Source organism: Doryrhamphus excisus, linkage group LG1 (genome assembly GCF_037039965.1).
Source record: "Doryrhamphus excisus strain RoL-2023G ecotype Guam linkage group LG1, RoL_Dexc_Guam_v1.1, whole genome shotgun sequence".
Lineage (NCBI taxonomy): Eukaryota > Metazoa > Chordata > Actinopteri > Syngnathiformes > Syngnathidae > Doryrhamphus > Doryrhamphus excisus.
This window is the reverse complement of record NC_136357.1, coordinates 20,694,487-20,716,376: the sequence shown is the minus strand read 5'-3', so window position 1 is coordinate 20,716,376 and position 21,890 is coordinate 20,694,487. Positions and strand designations below refer to the sequence as shown.

At 39.2% G+C, this 21,890-nt stretch overlaps 1 protein-coding gene and 1 long non-coding RNA gene across 10 annotated transcripts in view; one reads left to right on the top strand and one right to left on the bottom strand.

Moving 5' to 3' along the window:
* Positions 1–21,890, top strand: part of LOC131132246 (neural cell adhesion molecule 1-like) — a 220,198-nt gene that overhangs the window by 6,806 nt on the left and 191,502 nt on the right. The gene's annotated exons all lie outside the window — the stretch shown is intronic.
* LOC131132248 (uncharacterized) lies at positions 2,022–2,571 on the bottom strand. The gene is made up of 3 exons (XR_009130332.2): positions 2,396–2,571; positions 2,260–2,306; positions 2,022–2,135 (listed from the first exon to the last, which is right to left on the bottom strand). It is a non-coding gene; the product is annotated as an uncharacterized LOC131132248 (long non-coding RNA).

Sequence of the window (21,890 nt, the reverse complement as noted above, 5' to 3'; positions counted from 1 at the left end):
CGGAACGCTCGTTGTGTTGCAGTCACAGATTTGTTTGTTTTGATAAACGTTTCCACAATGAAAATGTGATGCTCAGCAGTCTAATTCATGGCAGCAACTGAAAAAGAAACAAAAAAACAATTGTGTTATAAAGAAACCAAGCAAAATGGCATTATATGTATGTTTTGAAAATAAAAACACTTTTTTGTTTCTTTATTTGTCTTTTATTTAAGCTACAAATATGTCAGATCATTTTGCCTGACCCTGTATATCGATATTCAACTAAAATATATCAGGATATGAGCTTTTGGTCTATATCGCCCAGCCTTAGTCCAATCTTTCTTCTGGTATGTTTCATATTTACATAGCCCAAGAACACAATATTCTGCGTGCCTTGAAAGATCAGTCAAAATCCTTTAAAATGACTGGTATTGGAAGGGGATGTCTTTTTAAAGATTTCTGGTAGTGGATGAGATATTAACACAAGATATTGTGTATTGTATTGTACCGACGTATATTTTCTATCTAAAGCCAAAAACATGTAAACCGGGGCGTGTGCCAACCAAGGTTCAGCTGTCTTACATTTATTTCAGCTAGACCAATGTGTTGACACAACGGGGTCTAAATACTAGGGGTTTCTGGTAAATAACATCAAAATTAACATCACAGCCCCCTTGGGCAAAATGTGATTTCTCCTTTGGTCCTGCGTCACAGTGAAGAAATGTTTGTGCAGTTTGATGGATGGCAGGCTGCTTGTGCATGCTGAGAATTCGATGAATGTATTTAGTGAGTTTTTATCAATGAAGATGGCACTTACTCAGTGTAATGCATGGCTTTACCCACCTCTTAATACCCCATGTTGGTTTGTTCTGGCTAACATATGTTGTCTCCATATTAAAAAAACAGTATTTTCAATGTTTTTGTGCATTATAGTGTGGGGTTGGAAAAAAGATGAGTTGAACTTGTGAGAGAAAGTGTACAACTCCTAAATGGCAAACATATGTGACTTTAACTGCTGTGCGGTGTGGTGTGCGTGTTCAAAGCAGCTATGAAAATAATACAGACTATTTTTGTACGAAGGGGGAGAACAGGAGGGGAAAAAGCAGCCAAACAAGAGGAAAATTATAAGGCACCACACTCAGAATACGATTAAATATATATATAGTGGCCTTTGGAACTTTGTCGTTGCACCATCTGCATGGATGCTTGAAAGTGACATTGAACAAAGTGTTTTACTGTGTCGTGTCATGTAAGTCAGAACATAATTACGTGTGTTTGAAAGACGACAACTGCTCACCAATCCTCTCTAGAACCAAGAAGCTTGGTTTCCACCAAGCGGTACGGTTCCCTTTACGTCTGTATGCTTTGCATGTAACGGTAGGGTTGGGTATCATTTACATATTAACTGATAACGGTGCCCAATTGGTGCCGCTGCTTAAACGGTGGCAGACAACTGACACATTGTGGCTTTTTATTTTTACGGACTTTTGTGACTTGGAAGAAAAAGCCATTGGAATTTTTCAGTAATATAAATGAAATTATACCCAATCAACCAAATCAAACAAAACACTCAACTTCCCAAAATGCAATTCTTATTAAAAGGGCCAGGCTCAGTTTGTAAAAAAACAAACTAAAATTGCACAAAAAAAATCTGTGAAACAGCCAATGGTGAACCACGATAAACACTGTATTGTAATTACAGCTCTAAAATGATGTGATTTTCACATACGTAGGTTTGTTGAAAAGAGGAAAAAAAGTCTCATATTTAAACAATATAATAGAACATGATGCAAGTCGAACATTCAGTATATAGTTTAAAAAATAACAACAAATAACAGAATTATTTCTCAATAAATAATCAATAAAATGCAGTTCTTCATTCAATCTAAGGTGGCTAATCCTGTAACCATAAATATTGTCTTACAAAAAAAGGCAAAAACAAAAGCAAAATAAAAACAAAGCAAAATATATAACATTATTTTTTTACAACTATGATCAACTCTGCAGGGAGTACCTGTAGGCCTTGTTTTCACTAAGCTGTGCAGTTCAGTTTAGGTTGGTTGTCTTCCTTGCTTTGTAAAAGGTCCCAAAACATGCAAACCCAAAACGAAACGGCAAACTGGAAAAGCGGACTGAACTGTTGTTCTTTGCAGTATCTTAGGGATATAAGAGTACAGCATGTAATATAATGAAATACACAATAAAATTCCAAGATATGGGTGGTTTTGAAGGCATAAACAGAACCACAGGCCTTAGTTTTGAACCAGCGGTGGAACATACCTGCTTTTTAGTCTCGTTGCATCCATGGCGTATGTTGAAGATCAAAGCTAAAACAAAGCCATCATAACAAACACCATAATGTGTCATTGCATGCAGCCTAAATTAAATAATTGCTTCATTATTCATACATTCTCACCAATTTCTTCTCCGCGCCAAATGTGTAAGTATACAGATTTCCGCAGAAAATGACTGGCTGCATTTCATCTCCCTCGACTGTCAGGCTACGAGGGGCCGTGCTCGCATATTAATAAGTGTGTGAATAGAGCCGCTAGCCATTTTCATTGTGTGAGCTCTGAGGGCGTCCCTATTGAAAAGTCAGTGTGTGTGTGCGGGGGGTGAAGAAACAGAAAAAATTATGCAAGAAAAAGGGTACCATACACCCACTACCATCACCAGCACTCCCCCACCATTTGTTATCAGTTCAGCGTTAGCACCCAACACTTCATACATTTAGAGTGTATACATTAATGCAACTAATGTTTTTAGGAAGAAAAACGACTTGGTCTGGTACTTTAATGTTGTGGTTGCAATAATATCAAAAATACACATGAAAAAGCCAACCTGCATAGGTGGTTTATGTCACATTAAAAGTAGTAGTAACTTCTAATTTGTACTTCATGCGATGTCGTTTAATCTCGACAACTGCCAAGCTGGTCGCAAATAGAGCGTCACATAGCAAAACCAAACCACAGCGCACTTTATGTGCCTTTAACTCTTTGTCGGACCTCTGTTTGTAGTAGTTATCATAGTAGTACCACTGCAGCTGAGGCTTAAGTCAGGGTGTCCAAACCTTTTCCACTGAGGGCAACGGAGCATAAAATTAAAGGATGCAAGAATCACTTTCATATTTTTGTAAAGCAACACATGCTGTATATTGTAGGAATGTTAAAAGGTTCTACATAATACAGTATGTTTCAAGAAAAAACTGCATCCCAGCTTTATGATAGACTCATTGAAAACATGTATGTATGATTAGTATGAACTTCGGTCTCTTTTTTTCCCCATTTTGGCTGTTTTTTTATTTTCCAAATACAGTATTTCAACTTCCTTTTTAATCTTTGTAATATTATGACATTATTCCCATTATATTTGGACTTTATTTCCACAACATTATAATTTCTTCCCCAACCTAATTTCCCCAAATGTCAACTTAATTTTGATGTTTGTTTCCCATAATATTACGACTTTATTAAAAACAAGGTTTTCTGTGTTGATTAAAATGCTATGCTACTAAAATTACATTCATTTTTGTCATAATATTACAAGTTTACTGTTGTAAAATTGTCACCTTTTTTCTCTTTAGATTATGACTTTTTTTGTCTTTATATTTGGAATTTATTCTTGTAAAATTAGCGCATTTTTTTTTCTGCTGTTGCTTCCCAAGCAAGTTCTTTTTGTTTTTCTTCTCATAATAACTTTATTTGCATAACATTATAACCTTTTTCACCAGCTAATTTAAAAAAATTACAACATCATGTTTTGTTTGTCACTCATACTGACTTACTTTTACAACTTAACAAAGATCTTCTTTCTTTAATAGTTCACTGTAATAGTTTTAATAGTATGCTACTACAGTAATGTTGTTTTTCCTTGTTGTTTTTGTAAAATACAACTTTTTCTCATTCGATTAAAATTACTGTTGATTTGACTTTTTTAATGTCGTTTTTTACTTTAGTTTGCTTGTTAAATGATATTATTTGAATTTTTAGAAGGCCGATAAAAAACAGTCATGGGCTGCAGATGGTCCTCGTTCCGTACTTTGGACCCCCCCGGCTTACATCGTTGGTTACATTGGCTTTTTTCAAGCTGCTCTATGGCTTTGTCACTGAACGAATAAGCCTTGTTTTGTTTGTGCTGACCTGACTTAAATGTAAATTGCACTTCACAACCATAGGAAAAGGACATAAGAGAGGAGATGAAGCTGTCATTATCTATTTGCAGAGAGCCATCAGAGTGTAATTATGCCAAGTATTAGTCAACTAATGGTGTTAAGAGTGGTTTGTGGGATGATTTACTTTGCCATCAACTGTTTTGATGGCATTTGTCACAAAACAACCTATTAGTGTACGTCTAAGGGCGTCGGGGGTGGGGCAAGTGATCTCATCCCAGGATGGTGTCTAGCGTCCTTCCAAGCCTTAGATTATCTTCCCGCGTAATCCCCAATTAATGCCTTTGTTTTGTTTTGCTTACTTCAAAAGGATACGGGTTAAATCGAGCTCAATTTATCCAGTTCAGGTCATTTAGAGTTGTGATGCAGGCGCCACCTGTTCCAACATTTGGCCACCATTTGTAAGGAAACAAATCCTCACCATGGTCAAAAACACCACACATTTTAAAACACAGGCTTCCGTGAAGTACGGGTGCAGCCATAGATGATCCAGAAAAAATCCAGTTCATGCAGTGCTGCAACGTAATTTTCAATTCGCTCAAAAAGTCAAAAAATGTTTTTTTAAAATTACAATAATGTTTAGGAAGGAATGGACTTCAGCCATCAACCTTATTGGCTGCTGTCCCATCTTATTTCTTGGACTTTTCTGGGGGTTCTTTGTTGGCCAACGCAGACCAAAACCTATAAAAACCCAACAACTGCGTGTAGGTTAATGATTTATGTACCAAGACATCCAGGGCTGTTTTTAGCTCCATGCTGTTGTTTTTTTTTTTTTTTACAGAGCATGCATTTAACTATCTCCTGACCCCCAGTGCTATGACTCACCATCATGATGTAATGCCAAGCAATGGAGGGGTTAGCTCATCCTGGTAGGGGGGCTGTGTCTGCGATTACTCCCCCGAGTGTTGGATGCCTTTGTGTTGCCGTCTATCCACCCCCCGATGACCCCCTGCGCCTCTTTCGGGAGATTAGAAGACACTGCGAGACATGCAGTGCTGCGAGAACTTGTTTATGCTCCCAATTGGCAACATAAGTGCATTCTTGAGGCCAACATTGTGGCTAGCGGTCTCTTCAGACCACGTAGTGTACACGCCAGCCAAAGGCCAGCGAGACTCGGAGGGTCATGTGCCTCAAACTCTGACTCTCAAATCTCACAAAGACTACAAAATCATTTGTACTGTCTGGAAATTTGTTGCAGTCTTGAGTATGTTTAGTACTGCCTTATAAATATGTTTACTTTTGAGCATCATTATCATTTTATCTCAGTATTGTGTCAATTTTCCTCAATAGTAATCTCTTGTCTTTGGTAATTCCAGTATTATTAAAAACATGGTCAAGTCTTATATATTATATTATAATTATATGGTTCAATCCTGCATACCTTCAATACAATTATTATGTACCATATGTTATTTTTTTAGTACTTGCCAATCTTAGCGTTATTTAAGTCAAGGATGCTCACACTTTGTCAGCCTGCAAACTTTTAAAATGAGTCCCAAAGCAAAGCCATCAAACAATTCCCTTTTTCTATATAATTAGCTTCAACAAGTGACTCTGTTTATCTGCTGACTCATGTCATATGACATCTACAAAGTGACGTTTATGCAGTCGACCAACAGTACCTTCATGATCGACAGGTAGCTCATGATGGATGTAAGGGGCATCTCTGATCTAAACCTTTTGGATATGTCAGTACAGTCACAAAGCTTAGTAATCAGATATGTTCAGCACTGTTTCATTTTTTCGTTTTCACCCATCATTTAATAACATCAAAGATTTTCAACATGCCAGTTTGCCACATTTTTTGTCGATACGCCAACATTTTGTGTCATTGACAATTTTTTTTTATATTAACTAAACTTTTCATCCAGTCTTAGATATTTTCAGTAACTGCTTGGCTATTTTAACTACAGCGCAACCTCGGGTTAGCAGTCGGCATACTTTTTGGTTCATGCAAAACATTTTGATTTGATTTGTGTATAATTCCCGATTACTGTACAACATTGTGCGTGTCTTGTGTTATTAGTGAGCAGTTTTTGTTGTGTACTGTATGTTCATCACAGCAGCATGTTAGCATAGATCACAGACCTAGAAGTCACTATACCGCAGCTCTGTTGCCTGTCTATGAAGTTGGTTGACTCTGTAGTTCTTTGCTGACTAACACAGTTACACCACGAGTCTCTGCTGTTCAAGATAAGGTGGGCCTTTATTATTCCCATAAGGGTACATTTGTAATTCTTATTGCTCATTGCTGCAGTGAGCTCTACTTGGCTAATGTCTGGCCACAATATGAAGCTTCAATGGCATATTTCCCTAAAGTGTTGGTCGGTTTCAGAAGAGACTCTCCAGATATTAAGGTCTAGAAAAAGCATAATACTGGAATGCTAATTATGTTGTTTTAAATTACAGTAAGTGCTTAGGTGGCATTGAGTCATAGCCTTACCCCCCAGAGTCCTCTTCCCATGATGGTCCAGCTGCTGTAGTTGATGGGATCAGGAGAGGCGCCGTCATTTATTAGCCTTTCACTGGAGCGCACACGCCTGAGGAAGAAAAGCTCCAGGAGTGGGGGTCCCCCGTGAGCTGGGTGGGGGGTTTGTAGGACAAAAAATAAGGTGGCCAGGCGGGAGGAGGAGGAGCAGTAGCGTTGTCGAGGGATGGGAGGCAGACAAAGCAGAGTCGTCAACTTCTGGATTTATGCTTCTCCCTTTCACCAGAGGGTGCATGAGATCAGACAGTGTTTTTTACTACTTTGCTCTGGAGGAAACACATTAATACCATTAGCGGGTTCAAACCCAGACTCGTCAAAATCATTATTCATGATTTTTTTCCCTCCCGGAGCTTTTCTTAGTGCCGCTTTCTAGCATGCATTGTGATGAATGAACATTCTGCTGACAGGCAGCCGTCTCACTTTATCTGCAAAGTGCGTCAGCGTGCTGCTTTAATAAGCCTGTGTTAGCACGATGTTCTTTCTCTCATGCACGCTGTAATTATTTCACTCTATTGAATTGTTGGGATATTATGCCTGCCCACAAAATTGGAAGCGTAACAGTGTTCTTGCAGGACAGATGTTGTCAAGTCAAATCATTTTGCTATTCTGCTGTGATTATGCTATAGTAATTGCTGAAAATTCTTTGCTTTTAAGAAAAAATATCAATTAGTAGTGTCACTACGACCGACGCTAAATGGCTGAGTGCGAGGGGTCCATGGACCCAGGAATATGTATACACAAGGTTTCCCTGTTCTTTTGTTTAATATTGTGACACTATCGAAGGACACTAGCGATGTCCTTCCTTGTTAGCATCCTGTTAGCTAGCAAATAAGCCAGAAGTTATAATGCTGGTCTATGCAGCTATTGTCTATCACAGGGGTGCTCACACTTTTTCAGCATGCGAGCTACTTTTAAAATGACTGAGTCAAAATGATCTACCCACTACAAAAATGCAAAACATCTATTTATTTTCAAATGTATTGAGGATTATTTGTACGTACAATGCATGTTGATGTACCTTACATAACCAAATGAGCCAATATTGCAAAACACACATAATTAACTATTAACATTTTTGTAATTACCTGAGTTTACTTTGATGACTTGCACTGAATTGAATCAGCCAGGGATGCATAGTCCGGACAGTAGCTGCTGATAGCCAGGTTAGCCAGGCAAACGCACTTCGAAAAAGACATTGTGAAAAAAAAGTCCACCTCCCATTCCGTATGGAAGTGATATGTTTTTGCCTTTTTACTTGGTCCAGTTCCTTCACTCATTTTAGTGACCATAAACTTTAGCGAGGGCTTAAAATCTGACGCAATTCGCCGACTAGCTTAGCACTTTACATCGTTGTTTACGCATGAGTGGTGACCTAAAGCTCAAAATTCAGTTGTCATCTGGCTGGTTGTCCTGTATGTCAATCAAGTAACGGGGATGGGTGATAGGCTGACATCGTAAGTTCTGCTGCACTTAGAGACGTTGTTTGATTTGATTGGTCACCCGAAGGGCAACATTCAGTTGTCATCTGAATGGCTGCCCTGTATATCAATCAAGTGACGGCATTGATGCTAGGATGATATTTTTTAAATGTCACGCCACGATCGACCAGCGATCGACCAGTACCACCTCCGCGATCGACCGGTAGATCGCGATCGACTTAATGAGCACCCCTGGTCTATCAGCTGTTGACTATCAAAAATGTTCACACAAAACACGTTTTGTATCGTTTTCTAATTAGATTTTTACAGGCATAAAACAAAAAACAATTCTAAATGCATCAAAATTACGAATGAACATTGAAGGTTACTTTTACCTTCACTGAAGATTACTTTTCCCAAAGACAACATGTGTTTGGGGACTTTCATTCGTAATTTATATGCATTTCGGGTTGCGGCTAATGATTATTTTAATAACCGATTAATCGGTCCATTATTTTTTCGATTCATCAATGACTCAGATTTAAATAAAAAAAAAACAACAGATTTTTAATTTCCGCCTCTTTGCAGCAATCCCGTCAAGAATGCATTAATGGACATTTTCCCTACCCAAAATCATAGCAAATAGGGCAAGGAAGAGTAATTTCTCAGACAGCAGCGAAGTAACAATCAACAATCTGTCACGGGCGCGCTCGACGGTGTTGCGGTGCGACCCCAGGATGCAGAGAGCAGGACCAAATGCCGGTAAATAATATTTATTTTTAGCATTAATTGCAGCAGCAGGAAAATAAGGCAACACAACTTGCTGACGGACAAACCAACAATAATCCCACAAAGGGGAGATGCACACACCTGAACTAAATACAAACACAAATTAGGGACAGGTGTGAATGATTACGGCAACCAAGGACGACAGGACAAAACAGGAAGTTAAATACAAAATAGGAGTTCAAAACGGAAACCAAAACCTAGACCGGGAACATAACCAAACTGTCACGGGCAAACCCACACAGAGCGTGACACAATCAACTGACAAACATCACAAACACTGCACTGCAAATCAACGGGTCACTGGCACAGACTCAGTAAATGAATAAGAAATAACAAATAAATAAACTTTAGGGGCAGGCTTTGTGTTTGGCATCCACTGGTCCGCTCTGGAATGAGCGGCGGGTAGCAAGATGATATGGCCTGCACTAGACAAGCATTGCCATAGCTATTGCCATAGTAGTGTTGCTGTTCTACCACAAGGTTCTGTGTGTAGGCATAGTAAGGGTTGTTGCTGAACGTACACCTTTTCTTACACTTTAGTACGAGTGGAGAAATCCCAGTCTTTGTGTGGGAATGTTCTTACGCAGGCTCTGCACACACATCTCTGCAGTGGTTTGCTTTGCAAGATAACAGAAAGAGACATAACTGTTGATTGCTTTTTTCCAAAGTCAAAGCTGATGTGTGTGACTGTCTTGTTTTGCCTGAAACACAAAAATAATAAGTCTGCTTTCATGGATGATGAAGGAAATAAAATTAAAAAAAAAAACACCAGTCAGAGTTGATAGCCTGGAATCAGGATATTTACATTGCATTTTTAAAGGGGACCTATGATGTTTTTTCCACTTTCCTGACCTATAAATGTAGTTAGAATGTTGTATTCTAATGTTAAACGATGCCAAAGTTTCAGATAATGAGGTTTGTACATTTGGAAGTGAGCCCTGAAAGAAGTTCTGGATGGCTCAAAACGCTTGGTTTTAGAGGGCGATGTAGGCCAGATACGCTCTCTGTCCTCCCCCAAGCTCTGCTTCTGTGTTTATGTCGTTAGCAATGGCTCACAAGAAGTGCTTCTTCAGGTTTAAGGGTCTAAATATCTAACTCCATTTGTTTACAAATCCTAATGACCCATCGGGCACAAGTGGTTGGAGTTCCTGATTCCCTACCAGCAAAACAAAACCATTTGAATCCGTCAACAGCATTTCACACTGGACATTGTTGCAAACATGGACCAGTATGCAGCTAGACTAGCCGACAAACTGTTGCTGAAGCCTGACGCTTTTCCAATGTTTATCGCCATTTCAACCTGTTTAGTTCGGGAGGAGGCGTGTTTAGTGTATAGTGATTTTGCGGCACTATTGAGCAGTCCACCGAATAAATACTCCCCCACACAAACGTTCCTTCTCCTCACGATGGCAGCATTTCATAAAAACATTGATACATATCTGTAAAAGTCCTTGCTTTTTATGTATTTGAAATGATTCATTGACTTTAACGTTGACTGTTTGGAAATGTCAAGCTTCATAGTGAACCAATTGTCAGGGAAGATGTGCTGAAGTCCATCAATATGTATGACTGAGTTAATGCATTTGATGCAATGCAAAAGAATGTAGTGAGAGGGGCACCATTGAGGGTTCGACACAGCAAAAGTAAACCAATAATTACTTGGGGCTATCAGCGCCTAATTTGCGTCTTTCTTATGGTTTCTTCCATTCATAGCGTCGGTGAAGACGAAAACAAAGCTGGAGGATAAAAATGAGATGCGTTGTGTTTTTGCGCTGATGTAAATGCATGAGCAGCTGTTGCCTTGCTGAAAGTTTAATGGGGTTGCTGGTGTGTGTAGCTTGGCCAAATTGGTCGCCATCAATCAAGAGCGATGGCTTGTTTTGGAGAAATGTAATGATCGGGTATGGAGCGTTATGCCGGAGTGTAGAAAGACGAGATGTGTGTTAAAGTGCCATGAGCTCATGGCGAGCATTTGCTCGATGATCGGAAAATAGCCCTTTCATTTGTATCATTTTACCATGCAGGAAAAACAGATATTTGCATGGTTACACACTATTGTTATTACCTCCACCAAGCACAATGTGTTAGGCAAGAAATTGTAGACGAGTTTGTTTGTTGTGTTTGTTGGTTGGTAAGTTAGTTAGTGATATGTGTAATCTAATTTATAGATATAGAATATATAGAATAAAGTTTCTGGTGCATTTTTGCTGTTTCCATGACCATTCATGAATCAAACAATATCAAATCTGGTGTTAACCATTGGGCCTTGGTCCTGAGTGCCACTTCTGGTTATGTACTTTAATCCTTGTTATTGTTTGATAACTGTTGTTTATCATACTGCATCATACTGTACAATAATAGCAAACCGAGGGAATAGCCTCTGCTTCCCATTTGCCATAGTAACCTCCTGTGACTTTGGCCCGCTCCCATTTCCTTGGGTGACAACCCCGTAGAGACAGAGAGAGAAGACGAGGGAAGTCTGTTCAAATCTGTCCAAATCTTTCTTCATCAGCCTTTGACCATTTTATTTTGTGTATAAATCAGTTGGTAGTTTTGCCGTCCTGCTTGGTTTCTAACTAGGTTCTTTTCTTGAAATGCATCTCAAAAGATGTGAGAAAGTGGACAAAGCCTTGATGTGGGAATTTAGATTCAAAGTCAGCATTTTGTGTGTGTGTGTAGCTTTAATGCAAATGACCTGTTTGTCCATGTGCCAACGCTGCAACTGTCCAACGTAATCGATGCTGTACTCTATATCACACACAACAACGTAATTAAGGAGGACACAAATGTTAGCGACACGAGCATAGCTGATCATGCTTAAATGCTAACATTAAAGTCACCTTTTAACTCAGCCTCAAACAAACAAAATGATCCAACTTTGAACTCTTTGAAATCTGTAGTTGACTGAGGACTGTTTTAATTTGATGGCTATTTTCGGGACACCTCCTTCCTGTTGAGGAGCCACAGCTTCAAAAGCCAGCGCAGTGAGGGCGATGGGAGATTTGTCTCATGTTCGGTGACAAATATTACTGTTAGAACATCATTAAAAAGTCCAATTTACATAAAGGGGACAACTGCGGCCCAAATGTCATTTGTTTACATTTGATCAAAATGAACTAGATTTGGCTTTAAGTGGTCCAAAGCTTCCTAGTGTGAAATCTCTGGAAATATACAACAGAGGAGGCGGGGTTCATGGGACAGGCCAGAGTTGACCAAGCCGACTCTCAGAAAGAGAAAGACCCGGTTGTTAGTCCTGACATGCATGCGTTTGGATACAGTGACATGGCTAGATTCCCAAGGACAGAGCTCTCTCTTGCTCTCTCTCCTTTTTTTTCCACAAGCATCCGCTCATTAGGGAGCACATCTCGCTTTGTGTAGGAACTCTAATGAGCCCTTCGCCTTAGCTGAGCACATTCAAACATGTAACATGTCTGTTTGCTCAGTATGAGGGCAGCTTTTTTCCCCTTTTTATGCAAGGTTTGTCCTTGCATCCCCCACCTTCCTTTTACCTATGTACACTTTTCCGCTTGTGTCTCTTCTCATTACGGGCCGGGGCGGCGAGCAATCTCAGGGTGCCATTTATTTGAGGACACCGAGCAGCTTAATTAGTTCATTTTGTGGATATGGCTTCTCTAACTTGCCAATGGCTTTCGTGTCTCACAGGGCGGGGAGCCGGAAATGTCGGCTCCCTCTTGCAGAGAGGCCTCAAACCGGAACAAAATAAAATACCTGCCTGGTCAATAAGGGCAGCAACCCTACATGTATTTGCCCCACGCATGACTCCGTGTATTTGTGTAAGCTCGTGGTTATACATTGTTTTCTGTCATGCCCCCTGTCGGGGACAGACATTGTTGTTGTTCAGGCCATATCACCACTGGGGGGGCAGACTCTATCTTGTTCTGCATAGAAAATGTTTGCCTGAAAGTATGTTTTGCTTATTATTCATAATGTGTTTACATTATACAGTATATTTAAGTATCTAATTAGTTGTCCACAGTGTATACCACCTTTTTCGGGGTAGACTTACTAATCACACATCAAGCAAAAGAGGGACGGAGGGGGGGGGGGGCAACTGCACAGAAGTGAACAAATAAGTAAATACACACATTGTATTTAAATACAGAACGTGTATTTACTTATTTACATAGAATGGCAATAAAGCTAAATACTCAACGTTAAACACATAATATGAACAACTATTTAAAGAGCAGTGCCGCAAAGCATGATGGGAGATTGCACTAGACTTATTTGACATACCCTGCTTCTGTCCCAATTGTGGCAAGTTCGTAAAACTTGTAGAGCACAGCTGGTAGAGTGCTTCCATCCAGAGATGGTCGCTTCAATTCCTGATTTGAACTCAAACTACCAATTTACTCCTACTTTCATTCTACATTTTAGCAAATTTCCACAGCATTTCAGTCCAGCTTCAGTTTCCGAGCGGTTCCTGTGTTCATTCTAAAATTCCCTTTTCACACCTTTTCATAACGCTTCAGTTTCGCTTCAGGTTTTCAACATTCACACACAATGTTTGCTGACATTGCATAATCTACTTTATATATTTTTTTTTATTCTAATACACCACATGGTGTTGCTTTTTGACACCATAAGTCGGATTGATCTGATAGGGTGTTTGTTGAATCACACAACATTTGGTTCACACCTTTAGGACACGTGTACAATTGGAGCAAGATTGGTTCACAAAATATGGCCACTATCATGCAAAAATGGGAGGGACGGAGCAATGAATTGACCATTTGTTGGATTATAAAAATTTGAGGACATTTTGCTAGCATGTCTTTGCTAGCATGGATTTAAAAGCATTTTGACCACAATGCACAAATGTAATTTACAGTCATGTAAAAAACTGGTAGCATTAGCACTTGGCCAAGAGTGCCATAATGACATTTTCCTCTCTTAATCGGTTTTAGTCTCTTCCTGACTTAGCGTTCGCAACACAATTAAACTCAATAGAAGAGAGGCTTGAAAAGGGTGTTAAGTTCACTCAGGTTTCCTTTTTAAGGTATATCGTGACCAAACCCAATTTGTGTTCATCCCCGTCTGTAGACTTCCTGGTGAGATTCTTAAATGAACGAAACCCATCAGGTGATTTGGAGGTTTTAAAGTGGAAACCGACACTGAAAATCAATAGCAGACTGATCTTCATTTCATCCAACCTGAAGGATATGTCATTAAAAGGGAGGAAGTGCAAGGGAGAGTGTGCAACCCGCGGAGTCAGCGGAGGCTTGTTGTAACACTATCCTGTTTGTGGAATGGGGGGTATTCCTGCAATGACATTCCGTTTCTGGGCAACCGAACAACAGCTGTGCATATCTTGGTGTCCATAGTGTGGCGGGGGTTGGCTGCAGCATGATAGAGGTCCACTGATTGTGTTTGGCACGATGCTTCAGTGGTGCTGAAGACATTTTTATTGGCTAAGAATGGCGGGAAATACATTGGGGGCAAAATAGACGCAAGTTGCAGTGTCGGATGGTGTCGTGTCAGTTGTTGGGGTACACATCTTGCATCACATTTCAGTATGGATTCGCCAACATCGGAATTTAATTTTTTCATTCATTCATTCATTCATTCATTCATTTTCTACAGCTTATCCTCACAAGGGTCACGGGGGTGCTGGAGCCTATCCCAGCTGTCTTGGGGCGAGAGGCGGGGTACACCCTGGACTGGTGGCCATCAAATCACAGGGCAGATATAGACAAACAACCATTCACACTCACATTCATACCTGTGGCCAATTAACCTAGCATGTTTTTGGAATGTGGGAGGAAACTGGAGACCAGGAGAAAACCCACGCATGCACGGGGAGAACATGCAAACTCCACACAGAGATGGCCAAGGGTGGAATTGAACCCTCGTCTCCTAGCTGTGAGGTCTGCGTACTATATTTAATACCAAAATTGTCCATTAGGTATGAATGTGAGTGTGAATGGTTGTTTGTCTATATGTGCCCTGTGATTGGATGGCGACCAGTCCAGCGTGTACCCCGCCTCTACCCTACCCAGCATACCCGGGACCCTAGTGAGGATAAGCGACATAGATAATTCATGTTTGCTTTCTTTTATGCAAAAAACCACAAATACGTATACCGTATTTTCTGGACTAGAAGTCGCTCCGGAGTATAAGTCGCACAAGGCCAAAAATGCATAATTAGGTAGAAAAAAATATACATAAATCGCATTGGAGGAAAGTCACATTTTTTGCGGGTAATTTATTTTCCAAACTACTTGACCAAAACAGACATTACGTCCTCTTGGAAGGCAAGTTCTAACAATAAAAGAATAGAGAACAGGCTGAATAGGTGTACGATATGCTAACACAATACTTATTCAGCTACACAAAAAATAAACATGAACAGAAAAGGTGTCCAGTGTTTATATAACATAAACACTTTTTTCATTTATAAGTCGCTTTGGAGTATAAGTCACAGGAACAGCCAACCTATGAAAAAAAGTGCGACTTATAATCAGGAAAATACGGTATATAGGTATATACGTGTGTGTGTGTGTGTGTATGTATATATGCATGTGTGTGTGTATATACATGTGTGTGTGTGTATATATAAGTGTGTGTGTGTATATACACATGTATATGTATATATAGATATGTATATATATATTCACACACATATACATACATACTATATATATATATATATATATATATATATATATACACGTATATACACACACACACACACACACATATATACATACACACACACACACACACATATATACATACACACACATATATACATACACACACACATATATATATATACACACATACATACATATCCAATCCGATCCGATTTTTTGAATAGTGTTGCCGATCCGATCTGATTCCATACCAATCATTTTTTTAACATTTTGTGACAAACATGAATTTGTGGAATTGAATCTAAACAAATATGTTTCAACTATATGCTACTAAAATGACATAACTTTTGCTCTTAATATTTTGATTTTTTTTCTTTTTTTTCTCATTGGAATACAACTTTTTTCTGTCAACATTTTGATATTATTATCATCAATTTAACTTTGTCCGCCACCCGATTTTCCCAAAAATATATTAGGATTAAAAACATTTTTTTCTTCAACTTGATGTTTTTTTAAGATGCTGTGGAATTACTTTTTCTCTCTTAATGTTTATCTTAATATTTTATCTTAATATGCTCAGTTTATTCTTGTAAAAATAATTTTTTGCTTTTTTGTTTTTATTTACCTTGCTTGTTAAATAACATTTTTGAATGTGCTGCAGGGCCGCTAACGTTCTTTGGACATCTCTGTGCTAACTTATACAAGATAAGATATACATTACTCAAAAATACACAAATAAAATAAAATACACGCAACATGATAAAACAGTAATAACATTTGTGAACATTTTTTAAATTTAATTAGAAATTGTTCATGAATTATATATTTTTTATCATTAAAAAAATTAACAATAACTCGTCAAAGTGTACCACTTTCCATCCTTTCCTGCTAATCCACTCTTTAAAACCTGAAATCTATTGTAATTTGCTTCCGCTCCATGTAACCCTGTTTTCCAGGAGATAGAGAATGCCGCCGCTACATCGTGTTTTCAGGAAATGTATATCAGAGGACATCTTGGGAGTCATTAGTCGCTGGTGTGCTGGAGCAGAGACAAGAGTGGAGATGGAGTATCAGGGAGAGGAGGTGGGGGATGCTCTCGACCGGTGTGGCCTCATTAATCACTTTCCTCGCCACTTGCTGCAGCACCTCTTTTTGTCTGCATTGTGATACGGTGCTGATGATGAGGACGGATGAGGAGCTACAGGGCTCCAGACTTACTTTTTTTACTAGAGGAATAGTGGCCTCTAACTAAAAATTGTTGGAGCGCAAGCAGCAAATTTTGTGGCACACCCCAAAATCGTCTTGAAAAATAAATATTCACATTTTCACTGTATTACTGAGAAGCGTTTGGGTTGTACCAACAAATGGTACAGAAACAAAGGCTAATTGATCAGACCAGGTAGCAGCCATTGTTGTCTTTGGGATCTTGTTGCACCTTAGGTTTAGTGTAGTGTACGGTACCTATTCTAGTCTGATGATTTTCCATTGGCAAAGCAGGTACTGCAAGGCACTATCTCGAGCTTCCAGAGAATACATGAGTCGCTGATTGATGACAAATACACATGCTATATACATACTATATAATACATAGCTTTGGCAACAGGCTTTGACTCCTGTCGGGTGTATTTTTTATGCACACCGTATTTCTAATTTAAACAAACTGTAGACTAGATAAAATATTTCTGCCAGGTTGTCGATAGTTTAAAGCATCTGTCGGGGAGGCAGGACGGCGCTGAGTGCTAATTCCCTCTAGGTTTGCCACTCACAGCGACCTTTTAGTAAGTCGATCCATTAAAAGTATTGATTTATTGGGGCCTTAAAACGGACCCCTGTGAGCCACTGTAAGCTGAGCCGCTGATGAGAGAACTACGAGATCATGATTCTTAGATGACAACTGTTAAAACAACTTTTGACGTGAAGCGAACAGCGGATAAAAAGACAATTCCCCCTCCCCCAGACCCGGGGAGACACCAATTACGCTTTTGCCGGTGATCCTACCAGTCATCAACAAAACCCAATCAGCCAACCGGTAGCGAAGGGGAAGATGAGAGGGTGTGGTTCTTCATGGACCGGACTACCCGCTGATAAAATAATAATAGCGACAAGCACCAGTCATGGTGGCGCCGACTTGGCGAGGCCGCATCCCACACGTCCCCCGAGCAGACGGAGGAACTTAGCAGAATCCCCGCGGCGGGACTGGGTGAGGTCGTGAGGCAGGAGGGCTTGTTTGTTTGAGTGTGCAGCGCAGGGGTTTGTACAGGCAGCCATGTTTTCTGCTCGACTTCACCTGAGACAATGATGCAGGCTGGCACATTTGTGCCAAAGGGAGGCTAAAGGTGACTGCAGGCCCGGAATGCTGAAAGCTGTTGAACATATTGTGTATTCTCAAACCGTGTGCATTGATTGTTTTCTGTCGACCATGGGGGCATTGGGAAACAAAGTCTTGACAGATGTAGAGTAGAATTACTCTGCTTGTTGGCGACCGGGTGGATGGTAACACACAGCACTTTAGCTCTAGCTTTATTATACTGCACGTAAATTCAACGTTGACAGTAAAGCGTAGAGCTAACCTGTTGAAGAAATTGTCACACAAGTTTAAAAATAAGTTCATTCATTCATTCATTTTCTCCCGCTTTTTCCTCACGAGGGTCGCGGGGGGTGCTGGAACCTATCCCAGCCGTCTTTGGGCGAGAGGCGGGGTACACCCTGGACTGGTAGCCAGCCAATCACAGGGCACATATAGACAAACAACCATTCACACTCACATTCATACCTGTGGACAATTTGGAGTGGCCAATTAACCTAGCATGTTTTTGGAGTACCCGGAGAAAACCCACGCATGCACGGGGATAACATGCAAACTCCACACAGAGATGGCCGAGGGTGGAATTGAACCCTGGTCTCCTAGCTGTGAGGTCTGCGCGCTAACCACCCGTCCGCCGTGCCGCCCTAAAAATAAGTTAATCACTCAAAAACTTCAAAATAGAAGAAAACACTTAACGTGGATTTACTCCTACCGATGTTTGCTGACTGTTTCCCTGTTCTACTAATACACAACAAAATAACAGAAAAAAATAACAAAGTTGTACCGCGACACCTCTACTATTTCGTGTGACTTAAGAAACATATTTCCCCCAAAATATTTTGCATCAAAATTTGAGGGGGTGAAGGAGTCAAAAGTTTCCTTTAGCTTTTTTTTTGGGGGCTTTTTGTAGTTCTTTCATTTTACTTATTTCAGAGAAGAAGAATGTCCTTCATACACACTTAAGAATGAGGAAGAGAAACTTTCCCTCTGGATGATACTGGATGATTATATTTTTCATATTTTGTAATTTTGTACCCAGGACACTTTGTCCCCATAGTAGTGGCCTCTGGCTGTGCGCCGTCACGCTTCCGCCACGCTTCAGTCCTTCGTTAGCAGTCACCAGCATCGTATCATCGAAGCCACGCTGCTTGGTGAAGGGAAATGGGGAAAAAAAGTCTAGACAGGTTTGAAAAAAGACTCTGACGAATCACCTTCACTCCGCTGTGAGGCTGAGGAAAATGGCTGTGTGCCCAATGACTGTGTGTGTGTGTTTGTGTGTGTGTATGTGTGTCGGTAGCATGTGTGCAGTGGACCTCCACATTCATCACACTGCATGCCATGTTAATTTCAATGCATATTTTCTCTTCGGTTATTTTGTTTGCAGATATTAGTTTGTGTGTGAGAGCCCCCCTCTGAGATTTCCCCTAGTTGTATTATTGTTTTTTTGCTTGCGTATTTTGTTTTGCACCCTGACAATCAACTTAATAAGATGCGGGTGCGGCCCCCCCAAGAGGTCTGACTCCTCCACAGAGACTTGAGACCAAAGATGACGTGAGCCCGACAAATTACACTCAAGAGCTTTACAAAGCTAACCGAACCTGACCTAATTAAACCTGACTACACCTACACAGGTTATTTATACGTCATGCTCCTTCATTTGGCATTTGAATGAATGGCCGCGGTGTTAATTCCAGCTATCACTGTTGCAGTTTGTTAAAACTACAGCTGAAAAAAATGTATCGATGAATAATTGATTATTCAATTAATCAACAACTAGTTTGGTATACAATTAATTTCTTTTTATTTAAAAATGTTAACATCCTTTGATTTCAGCCTCACAAATATGAATGTTTTCTTCATTTCATTGGTCAGGAATGAAAGCAGACCTGTTATTATTATTATTATTATTATTATTATTATTATTATTATTATTATTATTAGTATTATTATTAGTATGATTATCTCGCAAGAAGATATGCAGCCACATCAACTGTGACTTCGGAAAACAGTGATGGACATTTTTGCTTCTTTTCTGATATGTTGCGGACCAAACCACAAAATTGATTTAGTCCATCTAGGGTAGGCGTGACCAAACTTTTTCCACGAGGGCCACACACGATGATAATATAAGGATGCAAGAGCCTCTTTGATAATTTGTAAAGCAGCAAATGTAGCTATGCTAAGACTGTCACGTTTCGGCTTAGGAGCTTTACGGTTCGACCCCAGGATGCAGCGATGACGACCCAATTGCAGGTAAAAAAAAGTATTTATTGGTGCTATGCAGCAGAGCAACGCACTAGCATGACCAACTCAAAATTGACAATGACCCGACAAAGAAGGGAGAGCCCACCTGAACTAAATAGGCAACACTAATGGGAAACAGGTGCGGGGGATAATGAAAGCAACAGAAAACGGAACCGAGCAACACAGGAAGTTAAAACAAAATAAGGGCAACAAGGAACTCAGGAAAAAGGGAAAACTAAGAGCTGTCACGAGGGGGTGAAGCCCAATTGTGACAAAGACGTTACACTGTGTATATTTCAACAAAAAACTGCATCTCAGCTTTGTGATAGAAGTGAAAAAGTCTATTTTTGGTCTTTGCTCTTTTTTTCCATTTTTGCTGTTATTTTCCAAATATGTCATCTTTCTTTTTATTTAATTTTTTGTAATGTTGCGACTTTATTCCCATATTATGTTGATTTTATTTTCATAATATAAGAACTTTTTATCCAGCCTAATTTTCAAAAAATACAACTTTATAACAGCTTAAAATATAACATTTATTAATTTCATATTTATCCTCATAATATCAATAATAAAATATTGAGTTCCTTCTTATATTGCTACTTTTTCTTGTTTGAATGACTTTTTCTCCTCATATTATTTTAATGTTTTTTCTCAGAATTTTTACTTTATTCCCATAATATTTTGACGTTACTTTATTTTCGTTAAGTATTTTTTTTCTGCAACCAAATTAATCAAAAACTACAACTTTATTTTGTTGTTATGTTTCTCAGAATATGACAACTTAAAAATGTATTTTTCTTTAATATTTCTACTTTATGATTCTGGAATGACATTATTGTACCCCATAATATCAAAATGTTATTTCTTTTTCTCATTAGATTATGGCTGCTCTGTTTTTTTTTCTTCAGTGTCACCGATTACTCAATGAATCAAATCAACTAGCTTAAGATTAATTGGCAAATAAAATAATCATGAGTTGCAGCCTTATGTAAAAGTAATAAACGTCATCCTAAGGTATTTGAACAAAGCCTTAAAAACAACATGGATGGACAAACACATGTGTGAATTTTGTAGGAGTTTATCACACAACCTTAAATAGACAATATGTTTTTCTCGTTGGGTAATAACTTCATTATCTTGTTACTATGGTTAGAATTTAAATTGCAGCCAGAAGAAGTGCAAATAGTCTAGTTGCAAATAGTCAGAGTTTGACATGACTTCACATGAGACCATCAAGCGATTCATGAGATTTGCGGAAAGTCTGTCGTGTCTTAATGCATGGTGGCGATTCCAACTCCAAATTTCTAGGGACTTTAGACATGTATTTTTGTATTTTTGAACACTCCCATTAAAACCTTCGGGGGGAAACACACCTCTAGTGTGACAATAAAAATGTTCTCCAATTTTTTGTGCAACTTTTGGATTTTTGGGATATTTTTTTTTAAATGACCTGTTAAGATAAGAAAAATGCACCCATCGGTTGTTATTAAAGTAAAGGTAATATTGTTTTTATGTTTTCTTTTTGACTTCTTTTACACTTGTGTGACAGTTAAGAATGTAGAAACAGTCTGTTGCTCCTCTTCACATTACACCTTTCAACATTTTCTCTTCGGGTATTTTATGGTTTCACAACTACTTGCAGTGGTTAACTTCTGTTTACACGTTTACACAAAATAGATTTATTCACTGCGGGAAGAATTCAAATTCAAGAGTACATTTCCATATTTCAAAACATATATTAAATACACATGGTTGCTACTACCGTATTTTCTGGACTATAAGTCGCTCCGGAGTATAAGTCGCACAATGCCAAAAATGCACAATTAGGTAGAAAAAAACATACTTAAGTCGCACTGGAGTATAAGTCGCATTTTTTGCG